This window comes from Danio aesculapii, chromosome 24, assembly GCF_903798145.1.
Source record: "Danio aesculapii chromosome 24, fDanAes4.1, whole genome shotgun sequence".
In the NCBI taxonomy this organism is placed as follows: Eukaryota; Metazoa; Chordata; class Actinopteri; order Cypriniformes; family Danionidae; genus Danio; species Danio aesculapii.
Genome location: NC_079458.1, coordinates 34,514,124 through 34,531,852, shown reverse-complemented (window position 1 = coordinate 34,531,852; position 17,729 = coordinate 34,514,124). Strand labels below are relative to the sequence as shown.

Sequence of the window (17,729 nt, the reverse complement as noted above, 5' to 3'; positions counted from 1 at the left end):
CCTGTTTTGAATCTGCTGCTATGCTGACACATAGGTGTTTGTAGCTCCTCCCCCCTTTTGAAAAGAGCACAATCTCATTTGAATTTAAAGTAACAGTAACCAAAAGGGCACAATTTGGATCAAAGGCTATATATATAAGCTTAATATTGCATTTATAAGAAGTAATTTAATAGTAAGAAATTAATAAAGGTTAAGTTAAAATGTTTAATATGGTAGGGTTGTATGCTAAACTAGCAGTATTCCACTGTACTGCAAAAACAGAGATAGCCATTTGATTTCTGAATGAGCCATAAGGCTCAACACACCTGTTTACCGTAGTAAAAAACATTTTCTATATTTAAGTACATTTTTGGTTTCATTTATCAAATAAATATGTGAAATATTCGCATGTTTCATGATCTGAATCACAATAAAAACCATGATTTTTTTAATACAAGATAACACATGATGTTTCTATCTCTGTCAGTGACTCTGACAGTTAAAATGAGTACATTAATTGGTTCTGTCACTGTTTTAAATCCTTTCTGTGCAAGACTGTATGGTATAGTTAATGCCACATGCACTAACACAAAACGTGCTTTATATTGGTAGTTAATTTTGAAATTAAAATAGCGAAATTGCAATGATTATGAGGTGAGCACTGAGGAAACCTCCCTGACATTGGGGTACAAGTGATACAAGTGTATCTATAGTAAATAACTGCAAATAAGCCGATATTATAACAATCTCGATAAACACACACCTTGTTCTCTCGCTCTGCACGGCTGTGGTTTGCTGATCAAATGAAAAACAAAAGACGGGGAGGAGCCAAATTCTTCTGCTGTTTTAATATAAAATTTAAAGGGGACTGAGACGATAATTTAGTGTACAGTTTATGAGCTGTTGTGTTGAGTTGTGTTGTTTATGCTCATTTTACATAAGTAGTTCACTTAAAAAAATGACATTAGCTTAAACTACTTATTTAAAATGAGCTGAAACGACACAATTATTGATTTCTTGAGGGGACAACTTGATTGTTTTACATTCAATCCACAAAAAATTCTAAAAATGAATGAATTAACTTAAATCTATCTTGTTGTCCAAACACAAATCGCTTGTGTGGATCCCAACATTTTTTATAGTGAACAAGAAGCAAAATATGAGTGTAGAGGCATAACAGTAATTTATAAAGATCCCTGCTTTTATCCATCAAGTATCTGTTACTGCAAATAATTAATTTCATCAGTGGTTAAACACTGAGAACACCCTTTTGTAAGCAGTCCCATGCATGCGCAAGCTCTCTCACACACAGCATGGATCATTCAGTGAGCGAGAAAGAGGAAACGTGTTGAAGCAGAGCGATGAAAGCATCAGTGAGACACTGTCTTTCAAACACTGGCGCTTCTTTCAGGCCAAGAAGCTCATTTCCTCTTGCACCTGGACTGCTTTGGACATCTTCCCTCGAATCCTTGACCTTTAATGAGCCTCTTTTTTTATTAGAAGAACAGACCACTGAATTGCTGATCTACTTGGAAAACACTGATTTAATGGGTTTTAGCCCTTTATCTGATTTTAAATGGGTATTACAAAAGCTGTGGACAAATGGTCAATTAATACTTAAATTTAGTATACAGTGCTGCATTTAAAAAAACGAAGCCGTTTTACTCAGAAATTGGTAAATTCCTCAGTTACTTAAGAAACTAACACATAAATTTAACCTAATATTTTAAAATAGAAAGACTGATTCTTGTAAAATTCACAAATATATAGTTTTATTTGCTTTTAATGCTTTATTTACTAGCCTACTTTTTTTCAGGTGTTTTTTAGGCAGTTTTTTCTCTTCCTTCTCTTAAATTAACTTTAATTGATTTAATTGTTTGTTTATTTGTTGTTTTTTGCTCTTTATCATGAATAAAAACTAATGTATATTCAGTCAAATAATATAGTGATGCAGACAGGGCCGGCCCTGTACATTTGGGGGTCCTACCTTGCTCTAAATCATAGGTCTCAAACTCGATTCTTGGAGAGCCACAGCTCTGCACCGTTTTGCTCCAACCCTAATCAAACACTGATGATCCAACTAATGTAGGTGTTCAAGATTACTAGAGACTATTAAGCAGGTGTGAGTTGGAGGTGATTGGAGCTAAACTATGCAGAGCTGCAGCCCTCCAGAAATTGAGTTTAAGACTAAAAAGTGGAGTATTGCCATTGCAAACTGGCCCACACTTATTTTATTCATTAATTTATTCATTTTCTTTTCGGCTTAGTCCCTTTATTAATCTGGGGTCGCCACAGTGGAATGAACCACCAACTTATCCAGCATATGTTTTACGCAGCGGATGCCCTTCCAGCTGCAACCCATCTCTGGGAAAGATCTATACACACTCATTCACTACAGACAATTTAGCCTTCCCAATTCACCTGTACCGCATGTATTTGGACTGTGGGGGAAACCGGAGCACCCTGAGGAAACCCACACAAACGCAGGGAGAACATGCAGACTCCACACTGAAACGCCAACTGACCCAGCCAAGGCTCGAACCAGTGACCTTCTTGCTGTGAGGCGACAGCACTACCTACTGCGCCACTGCATCGCCACAATTATTTTATTGTTTAGTAAATACAATCAAAGAAACAGAAAATTAAAGCCTCATTTCTTATACCCAATAACTGTTTGAACGATTTGGACATTTTAAAACAGCACTGTTTTTGTCAACTAGCAGCTTCAGAAATGAAGAATTAAATATTAATATTTAATAAAGGGACCAGTGATTGCTACTTTGTGTTCTTCTGGTGTGTTTAAAACATATTTTTATTAATTTAGCAAACAGATTGAAGATTCTATAAAAACATTCAAGGTTGAGTTTTTTTTTTTTTTAGAAATTCCAAAAGCAAAAATCTGATACTGAACAAAAAATAATTAAATGCACTACTTAGTAATAAAATATACATTCTGAACTCATTAAATCTAAAACAACAACAACAAAACAATTAACATTAACGCAAAGATTGATCCATAAATAATAAAATCAATAAGCAAATTATATATATATATATATATATATATATATATATATATATATATATATATATATATATATATATATATATATATATATATGAAAAATATTAATATAAAAAACATGAGAAAAAGGGAGGCAACAAATTCTGGGCTAATGTTAATACCCAAACACAAACTTTATGTTCTCTTTAGTCTCCTTCCCTGTTCCTTATTTGAGATGCAGGGTTCAGAGCTTATATTAAACCAGGGGTGCCCAAAAAATTCTTATAAAGGGCCAAAACCCAAACTTGATTAAGGGCTGTGGGCCGAAGTTAAATATTCCAAACCGTATTACATTCAATTTGCCATGGGTAATTTATTTACTAATATTTAAAAATAATAACAAGAAAACGTTGCTTTAAAAATTAATTAATGATGCAGTAACATTTTTGACGTTTATAATGATCTTATTATAGTAAAACATAAACAATCCTAATTATAACACAATGGACTTGCTCCTACCTTTGTCTTGATTTTCTCACCGATGTCTTGTGCATTGTCCTCTGTCTGTCATCTGACAGTACTTACATTAAATAAAAGTCTGATTCATATGAAACATTTAATTAAAAAGTTCATTTTTGTAGTTCCTCAATTTAAGAAACTAAAGAATTTTGTTTAAGTTGAAATGACAATCTCTGTCAAAGGCATTTAGCCCAAACAACTCCCCATCATTCTCCCTCACTTTTCAGATGGGATGGTGGGCCAAACCAAAGGTTTCCATGGGCAAACTTTGACCCGCCGGCCCTACTTTGTGCACCTCTGTATTAAACTATGATTAATTCAATTAGGACATAACTTTTATAAACATGTCTCAGGAAAAATATTACCAAAATATGTCAGAGAAAGACACTTCAGTATTGCATTCCAGTAAAATGCGTCGTTCTAGACAAAAAACGGGTCTGTAAAACAAGGAAAAAAATAAACATTTCATATAAGTAGACGACGTTATTAATATGTAATTACCTATTTTCAAAAAATGTGCCATTATGTCTTTAGCATCAACACTATATCACCTAAAAGCGATTCTAAAATGATTTTGTGCTTGTCTCTTCTCGTTGTCATGTTTCCCCTCAGTTTTTCAGTGTAAAACTTGTTTCTGGTATGCTCTTGACGACCTCAGAGAAAGTTAAATAACAATATATGTTCGAACATTTGATAATATTCTGGGATGTTATAAAAAACAAAATTTTATGCAATGTAAGAAATGTAGACCGAATGTTAAAAATATAAAACATTTACTGAGAGATAACATTAAAACAACGTCCAAAAGGACGAAATATCGTCTTTATACGCCGACATAGGCGACGTGTAGTCATTCCAGCTCATTTTCCAAAGTCTACTTCCGCGTTTTACCATCCACCGCTGACGACTGATGAGACTTTTTGCCTCGAGTATGTCCTCATGTATCGCTCCGCGGGGTCAGTGAGACTTTTTAAAAATATCTCCATGCAGTTTTTAACAGAAATAACGTCAATGTTTATCACCTCATACTTCATAAGCTCGGTTTATAGATGTTCCACACGAGTTGTGCTCAATTTAAAACGATAACACTGTCTCAAACCTGAAAGTGGGTCTATTTGTCTGTTGCAGTGACAGGCAGTGTTTCGGTCTCTCTTAAACATGGCCACCATGATGGAGTAAACGCTACAACTTTAAAATTCATATAATCGAGGAAAACTATGCTTCTTTCGCCCAAATGAGGAATGTTTCGACCTGAAATATCGCACCAAACGCTTAATCCACATGAGAGCTTTGGGAAAAGTTTCTTCTTGGATTACATTCTGAATTAAGTTGGCTGGAAGCTGGAAAGGAAAGAAGAGAATTGCATCAATTCCGTAAGCATTCGCCACTCTTCATCATTTCGCACGCTTATCGTGGTTATTTGTTTATATGCTGGTGCTTATGTTTTATGTTTTGATGTGAGCCGCGTTGTTTTGCTGTTTGAAGTGAAAAGCAAGTGTTGTTTTGGTTTTCAGCGGAAAGTGGCGATAGTTCCAACAAGCCTGTGCGACTATTAAGAGTAACGTTGAAACACTAATGACAGATTGTTTTAAAGTCTGAGAGTGAGCGTATATGTCGTTCATCGGCTTTGCATATTTAATTTAATCGAGATTTTTAACTAATGAACGATAACTCCCTCGTTCTCCCAATAAACGAAAGTAATACGTTTCGTACGGGACCTTAAAGGACAACGAGGAAGTAACCAGAAAATAATATCTATCTGTGTTATATATGAAGTTTACTCGACATTGTTTGAGTCCTGAATAGAAAGTCTGGCCTTGGGTTGTTTAGTAAACGTCACACCGACGTTTGGTGGCGGAAAGTTGTTTTGTTTTCAGATGGGTCCAGCCATCTTACTCGAGTCACGATAAGAGCTGCCTGCTAAACTAACTAGTTTCTCTCAGTCAAGCCTACTTTACCCCCGAGGCTTTACCTGCTGCTTTGATATGCTGATTGTATAACTGGGTATTCGAACTTCTTTGTTGCTGTGAGAGCTTTAATTAAGCTAGCACGATGCAATATAGATAGACTTTTCCAGGGTTAGTTGACAGCATGTCTCCCACTGACAGCAGCGTGACGTGTTATACTATTTTATAAAGCGTGTATTATAACTGTTGGACATACTTTTTTATGAGCTTGTATTTAGACCTGTCACGATATCTGTTTTGTTGTACGATATATTACACCAAAATATATTGCGATAAACGATATTATTGTCATTTAAAGACCATTTTATGCCACTCATTATATAATGCAAGAATGACAATATAGACTAATATCAACACAACACAAGTACACTTCCCCAAAGAACACATAATAGTTTATTTTTAAGAATATTTAATTCAATTATAGTTATTTTAATAATTATTCATTGGAATCAGAATGTAAAAACTCGTATACTAAATAAATAATAATAAAAGTGGTCACACTTTACAATAAGGTTCATTAGTTAATGTTAATTAATGCATTTACTAACATGAACAAACAATGAACTACACTTACTACAATATTTGTTCATGTTAGTTAACGTTAGTTAATGAAAATACAGTTGTTCATTGTTAGTTCATGTTAACTCACGGTGCATTAACTAAAGTTAACAAGCATAGACTTGGATGTGAATAATGCATTAGTAAATGTTCAATTATGATTAATAAATGCTGTACAAGTGTTGTTCATGATTAGTTCATGTTAGTAAATGCATTAACTAATGAACCTTATTGTAAAGTGTTTCCATAAAAGTTAATGATAAAGTGCAAGGTAAAAAAATTTTGAGCAAAATATAATTCAAACACAGGGGTTTCCCTCCCTGTTATTATCATCATTATAATTATCATTTTTATGTTGTTATTTGTTGAAAGAGTAGCTAACAGTGAGATATTAAAATAGAAAAAACAAATGTTCGGTAGACAACTGCATGTTTTTTTTTTGTTTAACTTTCAGTTTTAATGATTGGTTAAACCACCAACTGTTTGTACATCAGGCACACACACAAATCAAATCACGGTTCCAGTTAAGGGGCTAAATTAAATAAATCAAATAAACAAAATAATAAATAAATACAATGATTAGAATATAATCAGAATTGAAGTCAATATGCAATAACAGACAAAATACAATGAATAAATAAATACAATGATTAGAATATAATCAGAATTGAAGTCAATATGCAATAACAGACCATAACACAGAGCTAAATGTGCTATTATGTAAATGTAAAAAAGAGGCCGACGCGTAATAAATACTGAACTTATAATCATTTTGGCGTTTTAATTTTTTTGAACACATTCAGGTGCTGCTTGTCAACTTGACAAGCCTTCTATGTTCGTTCTTGTTGTCAATTGCGGAAGAAATGATTGGTAAAAGGTTTCTGATAAACCACTGTGACAGCTGTAGGCGTTGTGTGATGCGCATACACGTCACGGGGAGTCAGATTTGTCCGGGGAGTCAGATTTTGATATAACACCGGCACTGCATGTTTCTCCATGTTGTGTATAGTGATGGGTCGTTCCTCATTTTGAACAAATCTTTTGTATGACTCGGGGAGTGAATCGTTCAATTGCGCATGTGCTCATTTGTGCAAGTGGAACTTGGAGTGGTCTGTTTCATGCAGAATGCACACATGTGGCCTCAAACCATATCGATATAAACGATATTGGATAATCCTGCTTCGCTTTGGGGAATCGTATTGATATATCCTCAGAACTCGATATACCGCCCAGCCCTATTTTCTACCCCACAAAAGACTTCTTTCTCATTATATAGTTAAAAACAAAAGATATACTACGTGACCTCACGTTGTTTCCATGTCACTTCTTGCGTGTGATTGGTTGTGAGACGTAGTTTGTGGACCGAGACAACATTGTCAGCAATTCTTCCTATTGTCAAGTCATGCAATATAGATCCCTCTGTCGCTGATCCATCATACAGTGTAGACACAGCATCTACAGAATGCTACCCCAGATAGTCATGCAGTGTGAAAACATCTGTCTGAACTCGGCATTACTCTCTTGAAAAAGTCCATGTTAGCCATTTAGCAATGAAACTGGAGTCACCGGGCAAACAGACGCTCCTCCCATAATGCGAATCCACCTCTTGTGAAGTGAAGTACATGAGCAAATGAATAGAATTTCAAACGGGAACGGAATGAGTAAACTTAAAATCTTCAAGTGTGTAATTACACGTGAATAGCGCAATCTATTCATGCAAGTCGCGTCTGGTGGGGTGGCTGCCATTTATTTGTATTTTATGTTTTGTTGCCTTGCAATGCTGTGGTTAAAATATAATGAATTTAGTTTGACTCTACTGCTCAGACAACTTGCAAAATAGTAAAACTAACATCCGTTACGACCTCTCTTTAAAATGGCTCGTTTAAAAGAGAGAAAGCAACTTAAAATAATTAAGTAAGCATTATAAAGGTTTAAATCGATTGAATCTTTCCCAACACGTAATGAAGATAACATTCTTACTCAGACAACAAATAAACGAATCTCAGAACGTTACATAAATCTCCAAAAGGAAAACAATACGAACAAAATAAAGAACAACAAAAATAATGCTGGCTGGTCCACTAAAGCTGTGTCTCTTTTCTCCTCCTTGTTGGCATCTTTTAAAATTCTCCCAATTAGTCCCCAATGACAAGCAGGTGCGTCCACCTATGAAAGCAGTAGAATGGTTACTTATACACAAAAACAAGGCAGGGTTAATAAAAAAAAAACACTGTAACAACATCTGAAAGAAGCGTGAATTGTAATATCCTTGAAAAACTTGACATATTTTTGTCATATATCACCAACACCATTTTGAATATACAGTTGAAGTCAGAATTATTAACCCCCTGAATTATTAGCCCCGTTAATTTTTTTCCCCAATTTATGTTTAACGTAGAGAATATTAACGTAGAGAACTCATTTCTAAACATAATAGTTTTAATAACTCATTTCTAATAACTGATTTATTTTATCTTTGCTATGATGACAGTAAATAATATTTGACTAGATATTTTTCAAGACACTTCTATACAGCTTAAAGTGACATTTAAAGGCTTACCTAAATTAATTATGTTAACTAGGCAGGTTAGGATAATTAGGCAAGTTATTGTATAACAATGGTTTGTTCTCTAGACAATCGAAAAAAATAGCTAATGGGCTAATGATTTTGACCTTAAAATGGTTTTTAAAAAAATAAACACTATTTCTAGCCGAAATAAAACAAATAAGACTTTCTACTGAAGAAAAAATATTGTCAGACATACTGTGAATTTATTTATTTATTTATTTTTTGCTCTGTTAAACATATTTTGGGAAATATTAATAATAAAAAAATAATAATCAAAGGGGGGTTATAATTCTGACTTCAACTGTAACTGTCTTTGAACAAAACTTGCTTCCCTTTAGATTTTAATCCAGATCTTAATCTTAATATCTTAATTTGCTCCAATAAAAGTATTATTTCTTCAGACTGACTACAGGAAATTCATGCACTCAAAAAATGCTGGGTTGTTGTAAGTCAACATTGGGACACATATGGAAAAAACCCATTTTTAGGTTATTATTGATAACTCATAAACTGTAATGCATACTGTTGTATGTTTTAGTTTTTACTGCACCAAACCAGTATTTTGTAGTAGAAAACTTATTTTTCTTATTTATTTAAGCTACTTTGTTTATATTATCATATTTGTTGTTTCACCACATCAACTATAAAATCACCACAACAGATTACTTCAAGCACATTAATATAGTATGGTTCAGAAAAACTATAGTATTTACAATAAGTTATCATACAATTTTATCATGTGGGTACTATATACATTCATTCATTTATTTTCTTTCAGCTTAGTCTCTATTTCAAAGGTCGCCACATCAAAATGAACCACCAACTATTCCAGCAAATGTTTTACGCAGTGAATGCCCATCCAGCTGCAACCCAGTATTGGAATACACCCATACACATTAATTCACACACACTCATACACTACGGACAATTTAGTTTATTCAGTTCACCTATCCTGCATGTCTTAGGTCTGTTGGGGAAACCGGAGCACCCAGAGAAACACACTCAAACGCTGGGAAAACATGCAAACAGAAACGCACACAAATGTCAACTGGCCCAGCTGGGACTCGAACCAGCGACCTTCTTGCTGTGAGGTGACAGTGCTAACCACTGAGCCACCGTGCAGCCCCTATTATTATTATTTTTAATGAAATTTAAAAAGCACTTTTTCATCCAGAGTTATAACCCAGCATTTTTTGAGTGTGCTCTAAAAATGATGCTACTTTCCATTATAAGGATGCTCATTATTAAAATACAAATGGTATGAAAACACTGTGCAGTTTGGACTGTCTGCACAGCATTTAGCAAGCAGTTTTTTCTGACATGGCCTCTCTGCTGCTTCTGCAGCTCTGCCGAACAATTCTCATAATAGTAGGAGAGCAATTTTCACTTTAAATGGTGTAATGAGACACAGGAGAATTGGTTGAGTTCAGTTGCATCAATGGCAGCCTCTCCAGAGAAGTTCAGATCTGACCTATTCATCACAATCCACCACAGCAAAGCAGCTCAGCCTTACAGAAGCTCCTCGCATATTAACGCTCTCCCTATAAATCAAAACTGTTAAAAGTTCCTGCTAAATCCAGTCACATGAGAGTTTCTGACAGCTAAAACGAGTTACATATACTGCAGTGACACTTACTGCTAATGCAATGAATCATTATAATGATATTTTCATTGACAAGTCCATCTGTACCTGGATGTTGTCTGGTGTTACATGCATTCAGTGATCATTGACACCAAAAGCCCTTTGGTTTGGGCTGCTTAAGTCCCTCGCTTGGGCCTGTGCTTTTAAGTTTCAAGTTGCCGTTTCGTCACATTCATGTCAGTGAGAAGTTACTGAGACTAGTATCTGGTGAAGGATTGACTTGCCCTAGCATGCTCAGTTTACTGTAATCTACCAGTGTTGCCTGGAACAAAGTCTGAATTCGGTAAAGCCCTGTTTGAAGTTTCAGGAATTCTTATTTGTATAGATCTGTCTTGTATTTTGCAGTTCTTTGTTTTGTGGGATTTATGGTATAATGTTGTTTTTTTCTTTTATGAAGCTGGATTGTTTTTTTCAAGTTTTAATTTTTTTTTTACCAGTTTCATTTGTCAAATCATTTAAAGGCGCACTCACACTGTGCTACCAAACCATGTCCAGGCCCGTTTCCCAGATCGTTTGAGTGCTCTTAATCAGGCTCAGGAGCAGTTCAGTCAGCCGGCCTTGGCCCAGTTGGAAGAGCTGTGCCAGACCGTGGTTCACTTGGGCACTTGAGCCCGAAACTGAAGACGAGATGGGACTGTTTCATATAGATTTATTAAATTTATCAATATATCAATTTATTAAATAATTTATTTATTTCGTTTATTAAAGACGCAAACCCCTCACTGCACGACAGCTGCACCTTTAGCAACACTCCTAATTCCTGCTGCACAAGGACTTTACGATTGTTTATGAGCATCAAAAGTGACTGATCTGTTCGGCGAAATATTTGACTGCGTGTCACTTTGACTGCTGTGATGAGAGAAAGCGCTTCTTAAACTGAACAGTGCATCATCGATGAAGTAAGCGTGCTCAAGCCCGAATGCAATGTGAGTGTGGGCCATAAGGGGAGACGGGAGGGGGGACAAGCGTGCTTCGACACTTTGCAAAGGGTAGCTAGCACTATAAAAGTGTACCAAAAGGTGGAGCCAGACGAGCAACTGAACGCTATTGTTTTACAGAGATACGTCACTCACTCGTGCAATAAGCCAGAATGAAAACAAAGGAACCGCCATGTTTTAAATACACAGCCGAGACATTACACCATAATAATATAAACTTATAATAACGAGCCATGGTTGACCCGAGCTCAAACAAACCTTTCAGAAATGGACAAACGTGAGAGTGACGCGCGATAAAACAAAAGAGGAGCTGGAAAAAGAAAAGGATTCTTTCAGCAACCTAAAACATAAACAAACTGCCATGTTTAACTATTATCATCACTTTTTGGACTAATATGAACTCGGAATGACAGAATTACTTTCTAACAAGAGGTTACATGTGCTGGTGAAGATTAAAGATACAGACGAGAGGTTTGCACTGATTGTGTAGGCTATATGTTGTGTGCTGTTTTTGAACCCGAATAAGGACTGAATATATGCTGTGTGTAGTTTTTTTTCTGTAATTGGTAACCTATCTGAGACTGTAAGGGTCTGTTTGTGTTCATATATGTTGCATTTATTTCTTTATTTTATATAATTGCAGACGTTACTGTAGGCTATTTCGCATTGACCTGCAGTTATAATCAAATCATGTTCATAAAAAGGTTAGTAATGAATACTAACTAACTTTATACACAAGTATTTATATGTATAAAGCATCTGTTTTATGAGAAGTGCTTCTCATATGATATGTGAACGATCCGTACAGCTCTACTTTGACATTTCCTCCAGCAAACATGATGTTGACTGCAACTTTCGTACACCACGCCCACCAAAAGAGTACCATTGGTACCCTTTTAGCAGTGGAAACGCAAGCCTGATAAAGGTGACCCGTACCGTACTGTACCACTTATAGGAAACGGGCCACAAGTGTGCTCGCGAGAGAGACCGAAGTGCGCGAGGTAGACAGAGAGACTATTAACGTTACTGTTATTAATTACTATTATTAATACTATGTTTGTTGTTTCAAATAAATAAGCACACATTTGTTATCTGTATAACAAAATTCATTCGTTTAGTAGACACAGTGACACATTTCTATTATATTTCAACACTATTTTTAAATGTACAGTCTTGTATTGCTCAGAAAAAAGCTGTGATTTATTTATTTTTATCGTTTTACATATTTTTATAGCTGTTATACTACAGCAGATTTTGCATTTTGAAAATACACCGCTTACTTTCCATACGTTGTTGACACACCATGTTTAATTTGTTGTCAGTTTGAAAATTGCTCGTAGATTTCAATTTTGAGCAGCTGTTTTGTTTTTGTTTTGTTTAAAATGCATAAAATTCATGGTTGTCTATAATAGCAGTTTCACCAAATTGAATCTGAATGATAATGCAGATCACTTTCATTTATTTATTTCATAAAGGTTTTGTGTCTGTTGTAAATTGTTACCAGTTTTCATACTCAAGCTGTGAAGAAACATGGTATAGCGTTAAAGACATTTTTTTTATGATGCTGAAGCAAGTGTAGTTTTTGCTTTTTTGTGTCTGAATATATTATTCAGCTGGTTCATCACCTTGTGATTTTGTTTAAAATTACTATTTATTGTTGGCGCCAATAGCCTAGTGGTACATATAGCACTGACATGCTCACGGCGACCCGAGTTCGATTCCCGACTCAAGGTCCTTTGCCGATCCTTCCTCTCTCTCTCTCTGCTCCCAATGCTTTCCTGTCTGAAATCTCTACTGACCTTTCATAATAAGGGTGAAAAACCCCTAAAAATAATTATTAAAATTACTATTTATTTAAGTTTGTCTTGTGTTTTAGTTGTGAGAATGCAAATTAATTAAAACTGTGAAGTTGATCAATAGTGCATTCCCCATGCAACACTGACGTGACGTTATAAGGAGATTGATGGGAACATTAAAAATGTTCTTTGGAAAAGTTACTCAAAAATTACTCTTAACAGTAACGCATTACTTTTTGGTGTAAGTAATCCATAAAGTAATTGAGTTACTTTTTGAATGAAGTAACTAGTTAATTTTCAGTAACTATTTTACTATTTTTCAGTAACTAGTACAACACTGCTGCTCATTGCTCCAATCATCCATAAGTTTTAATATGATAAAGGCTGTAATCTGATTGAGAAAGTATTTACACATATGATACAAGTCTTGTCCTCTTCATGTCGCCCTGCAACTGTCTAATTCACGGATCTGATTTATCGACTGAAACAGATGGTTATATCATTAACACAGTAATCATGACACATTTTCCAGCAAATATATGACATGGAGTCCCGTGTGGCTTCATGCTGTTTAATCATTTGAAAAATGTGATGCCACACTGCAGGCCCAGTGAGTCCTTAAAAGAATTTTCCGGGTGCAATATAAGAAAAGATTAATCAACAACATGTTTATAACCATTTAAATGATACTGACTTAATTCATTATGTCTGTCCTGTATATTTTACAATCAATCAACAAAGAAAATCAAAAGCTGGCTTACAGTGAAGGCGATTGCTCACTGATTTCTAAGTGAAACTGGCAAGATGCGTTTATGCTAAAGAGATTTAAGTGAGCAAATATAATTTACTAACCTTTTATGTGTAAAATTATATTCTGTTTTATAATTAGTAACCATGATAGTGTAACATCATGAATCTTTTAATACTGTAGAAATAAATATAGTTAGAAATAAATGACATGGGGTGGCTCAGTGGTTAGCGCTGTCGCCTCACAGCAAGAAGGTCATTGGTTCGAGTCCTGGCTGGGCCAGTTGGCATTTCTGTGTGGAGTTTGCATGTTCTCCCTGTGTTCGTGTGAGTTTCCTCCTGGGTGCTCCGGTTTCCGAAAGACATGCGCTATAGGTGAATTGGATGAACTAAATTGGCCATAGTGTATGAGTGTGTGTGAGTGTACACAGATGTTTTCCAGTATTGGGTTGCAGCTGGAAGGGGATCCGTTGCGTAAAACATGTGCCAGAATAGTTGGTGGTTCTGTGTGTGTGTGCCCTTTTTAAAACAAAGTAGAGGAGTAGTTGAATAAATGTTTGTGCCACTTAAAATGTATGCATGAGCCACAAATGCTTGGATAACTTTTTTATTTTTGTGCAATATATTGTCACAGAAATTGTTGCGATAAGCTGTATTTTTGTTATTTTGAGATTATTTTATGCCCCTGATTATAGAATGATTATACAACAGCATAATAATGCAAATAGCCATAATAAATGCTTTCAAAGATCTAAGGCTTTTTAATCTTTTTTATTATTATTTAGTTTCTGTAATTTGATGTTAAAAGGTAAATATCCTATTAAATGTACTAATAAGTAAATGTCCAATTATTAACTTTGACACCGGTGAGGTAGAACCTAAATGTAAAATGGCTTTAACATTGTAAATATATATTGCAACACCAAAGATTATTGAGGTCATGTGAAAATATCGAACGATAATTTGATGTATTAATTATTGTGACAGGCCTACTTGGATTTGAGTGAATGATTCGCTCAAAAGAAATAACGTGCCGTCATCATTTATTTACCCAGTTGCACTTTCAGTTTGTATGGAATGCAGTTAAGCTGTCATCACATTAGACTGTGGGCATGCAGAATTTCTACAGATGCACCAGTGGTTGTAATATGATGTCACGCTTAATAAAAAAAGAAAAAGAAAAGCCCATTCCAAAATATACACTACCTGACAAAAGTCTTGTTAACTATCCGAGTTTTAGGAACAATAAATATGCCTCCTCCTTAATTTTACCCAAGACATGCTCAATAATGTTCATGACTAGTGACTGGGCTGGCCAATTCTGCAGCACTTTGACCTTCTTTGCTTTCAGGAACTTTGATGTGGAGGCTGAAGTATGAGAAGCATCTTCTGACGAATTTGCCCTCTCCTGTGGTTTGTAATGTAATGGGCAGCACAAATGTCTTGATACCTCTGGCTGTTGATGTTGCCCTCCACTCTGTAGATCTCTAGCACACCGCGATTTTAAATGTAACGCCAATCCATGATTTTTCCTTCACCAAACTTGACTGACTTTTGTCAGGTAGTGTAATTAGTGATGTGCCAATCTGCTACTGAAATCAGATATTGACCAGAAATTATACATTATTTTCAAAATATATTTACAGATCCCTTATTTTTTTTACCAGATTGGGTATTGACAATTTTCTAATTCCAACAAAAGCCATCAAGCCATTATAGGGGACCATAAGCACTAGAGGAATTCCAGCGTTACAATCCAAAAGAAACAATGCTAATCAAAAGGATATGAGTCAGCAAGAAATGTGTGCTTTGAATTCAGTTGTTCCAAATATTCAACAAAATAACCACAAATAGTTTTAGTAGTAATATTAGAAACTATTTTAATATTACAAACAGAAGAAAATGCATGTTGATTAGAAAATGAAAACCTTAGATAATATATTTATAGTACAAACTAAGGCTGCCACTAACAACTATTTTTAAATTGATTAATCTAACAACTAATTAAAAATTTTCAACTAATCTAAACTATTGATTAGGGCGGTAAAATCAGTATCGGTATTTATTGACCGAACACCATTGTCAATATTGAAGAAGTTTGTAGATAAAAAAAGGATGTAAGGATTTCGCCAGAGTGGCTTTTTGGTTTCTTTTCTTGTGCATCCCAGTCACTAGCACCCCATCTGAAAGAGTTTTTAGCATAGGGGGTAATGTAGCCATTTAACATCACAATTTTTAATGTTGCAATATGTGTTTGAATAATCATGGTTGTTTCCTTTACTTGAAAGCTCAGATTTGATTATCATAATTTGTTTTGTTTACAGAGTTTGAGGGTTACTGTATCATTATTATTTACACCTTTAAGTTTGCTTTGATTTGTCAGCACTAACACTTTATCATTGCACACACTTTGAAACATTTTGTTTATCTAGTTTAAGAGTCTCTTTAACGCTTATGTTAATTTTATTATAAAGACGTCAGATATTTTGTTTAAATATTTTAGTTTTTGACTATTAAATTTATTGCATTAGTAATGTTGGCTAATTAAAATAAAGTAGTTAAAATCCCAATATATCTAAAGGAATTGTAAAAAAATATTTAATAATTATAGTTTCGATACCGAATGATGTGAAATATAATATTTTGAGACTATTTTTGCAATATCGCCCAGCTCCTCTATTATTATTTTTTTGATCAATTATTACATTTATATTTATAATCAATAATTTGATAAATTGCCATCATCCGTTTTCAGATGCATTTTGTGATTAGAGCATTAGAAAATGCCAAAATGCACATAAAACATGCAGATCATTTATAAAATAAGAGTAAAAAAACTTTTCAGTTTTAATGTAATTTAACAATACTTTTCATAATTTGTTTTCTATTTGGAACCAAACATAAATCAATATTTCATTGTCAAAAGTGGAAAATAACCAGTGTTGCTTGCAAGTGAAACTAAAGAATCAATTTTTTCTATTTACAGTGTTTTATGATAGAAGTGATGCTGGCGGTTTATTTAAAAATGAAGAAATAGTGAGTGAGTAATGCTTGAAACATTATTGCTCATTTACAAATAAAAAGAACTGTTGCTGCTAATAATCTGTGAGGCTTCTGAATAATAATTACATTATTAATTAATTTGCCTGGTTCACTCAAACTGATTTGCTGAAGTGAAAACGTGGATGATATATGGGCATGGGGCTTTGAATCACCGTTGTTCTCACCAGGTACCCAAAGAATATGATTTACGTGCAGTACAGTATGAGAGACTCTCATTCTCTCTCACTCTCTCTTTCTCATATGAGCAATTCACTCACTGTCAGGGAACTCTCAGACGCGCTGTCTGTTCTTACGCAGTCATATGTTTATGTGTTTAAAGGGATGATATTAACGTTAATATCAGTTATAGGTTATGAATTTCAGTTTCGGTTTTCTAATCAGCAGTATACCTATATATGTGTCAACTCGTCGCAACATGAAGTTGATTAATATAGCATACACAACCTTATGATGTGGCATTGTCTCCAGTACTTCTTTCTCTCTCTCTGACTCTGGTTAGTTTATAAAATAAATACTGACATTCTAAACTATCTCATCTCTTTTTTCCGAAATTAGCCATCTCCGATCAGTCTTCTCTTTCATAACGTCTTTATATTATAGATTATATATTCCCTGGCAGCTGATGCTCTTAAAAATTTGGAAGATCTTATATTCAGCTGGAGCAAGACCGAGATTTGATGTTGTTTTGATGGGGAAACTGAATTAAAAGTGCAGTAGGTGATTGTCTTCAGAAACATTTTTTGTTGTGCTGGTGGAAAGTCTCTTCACATTCCAAAAGTAAATGATCTAAATGTATTTAAATGTTTTTTTTTTATATTCTGGGTAAGGCATAAAACAAAAAAAATGTTCATTCAATTAAATATTGTTGGGCCGATAATTCCCATATTTCTGATAAGTAGCCCAAACCGTGTGTCAGCAAATGTAGATTTGTACATCTACGCTCCTCT

At 34.6% G+C, this 17,729-nt stretch overlaps 1 protein-coding gene across 8 annotated transcripts in view; it reads left to right on the top strand.

The window, feature by feature from the left end:
• Positions 1–4,659: 4,659 nt before the first annotated feature.
• Positions 4,660–17,729, top strand: part of kmt2ca (lysine (K)-specific methyltransferase 2Ca) — a 207,892-nt gene continuing 194,822 nt past the window's right edge. For all 8 annotated transcript variants that reach the window (XM_056450456.1, XM_056450455.1, XM_056450453.1 and 5 more), the window contains exon 1: positions 4,660–4,875. The gene's annotated coding sequence lies outside the window, so the exon portion shown is untranslated. The remainder of the gene's footprint in view (positions 4,876–17,729) is intronic.